Genomic DNA, 2,045 nt, shown 5'->3' on the forward strand with positions numbered 1-2,045 from the left:
ATGACGCTATACTAAAAAAATTGATACACTGCATGTGAGAAATAAAGTTAATAAAATCCTTATTCACATCATACAATAAAATCGCTATTAGTTATTGTATTATAATATAAGTAATTAACTCAGGATTGTATGTTTAATTAGAAAAAAATACATAAAAGTTATGGAATATTTTTAATTCTCTCTGTTCCAATTTTATATAATAAAACACATTGAGTATATACATGTGTGCATGCACGTAAACAATTTAATATAGATATTAAGAGCGCCTGAATATCTATATTACTTGCACATCCTATTGACGAGAATTACAATCTATTCGAAATGAGTTTGTAGAAGGGGTACGAGAGGAGGAAGGCTAATTGCTTGATCGACAGCGACGTCGCTCGGACCGGAGGAGGAAAATTTCTCCCTCGATCCTTCAACGTCGTCGTCAACGTCACGTCAACAACATTCCATTACGAGGCTCGCGACGGCGACAATGTTGGTGTTCCCCTCGATCGATCTTCTTCCTAAAACGGTGCACTTTTAGTGTCGCGCCGAGCTGACGGGTAAATATGGATACCGCCAAAAATTCGGGCGAAGCGCTCGAACGTAAGACGCGACAGACACATGACACAATCGAATGATCCGCGAACTTTTTACGGCCTTCAGTGGCAGTTCAAACGAAGAAAAGTCCATCTCGTGATCATTACGAACTATCATCGTACTTTACGCGCGTAACAGAACACTTTCCTGAGCGAAGCATCTGTAAACGCAACGTGCAGGCAGCTTGGAGAGGAATAAAAGTCGTACAAACATTGAAAACTCCAAAGAACATTTTCGGCGAATAGGTACTAGCATGTACGGGTAGGAATTCTCGTGTATGATCGTGTTGCAATTTACGTTCGAGAGCGTGAGAAATCGCAAAATCATATAACTACATTTGAAGTCGATGCGAAAATCAATATTTACGCGAATAACTTTCGATAGACGGACCTTAAATTTTACAGCTGCATCAATGCGAAATGACATACCACGCCGATTCTTTCGCGACGTATTTGAGACCTGATGTAGTTCAATAAAGTTTTGAATAACGATAAACGTATGAATAACGATAACCGTTTTATTTTTTTCTTCTAATATAACTCTGTTATTACTATTAATATTTATTATAAATATTTCAATCTTCTTCTCAGTATATACAAATACAAATATATAACATTCTACATTTTTATAATAAATTCAGTAAATAACTTGTATCTGACATCTGGTATGTTAATTATATTAAAAATTTATGCTTTATATGTTATAACTTTGTTTTATAAAATACGCACGTAATAAAATAATTTTACATACATCTTGCAAATATATTAATTTATATACGTAATATTATTTTCAAAATATTAAATCATTAACGAGAGGTCTGTCTTTTAGAATTTCTGAAAACTTTTTGTGATCAGTAAGATTTTCAGTAGAAAAAATGTTAAGAATATTCCTTGAATATCTAATAGCACTTGTAACATATGGAGAATGTAGGTTAAATATGCTGCTGGAGTGGAAAGTTAAAATTTGAATATGATTGCCTGAAAAAGACCACGAGCTTTTATATGACAGAACATATATTTAATATATATGCATATGTATTTTATTTAATAATTAAAATGAAATGATATTTGTTATGTCACTTATACAAAGAAAATTAAATATGAATAGAGAAAATAGAGAATTAAATTCAAACTAAATATAAATAGAGATGTATGTAAAATTTAACTTTAATTTCATGATTTTTAACAAATTTTATGCCACAATATTTTTATAACTACAGTAATTATATTAAAAATTAAGTTTTAAACAAAACAATAAAAAATATATAATACATTTAGATAAAAATAGTATGTAAAAAGAAAACCTTTATAATTATTGTAAATAACATTAATAAAAATATTTTTTATCGAGAATAAATTGTTGTAATTATATTCTCCATTGATTTACGGGCAATATTGATTTAAATCAACGCGCAAATTGACTATTGAATTACGCGACGTCATTCAAAAATCAAATTCATG

This window comes from Trachymyrmex septentrionalis, unplaced genomic scaffold (genome assembly GCF_001594115.1).
Source record: "Trachymyrmex septentrionalis isolate Tsep2-gDNA-1 unplaced genomic scaffold, Tsep1.0 scaffold49, whole genome shotgun sequence".
In the NCBI taxonomy this organism is placed as follows: domain Eukaryota; kingdom Metazoa; phylum Arthropoda; class Insecta; order Hymenoptera; family Formicidae; genus Trachymyrmex; species Trachymyrmex septentrionalis.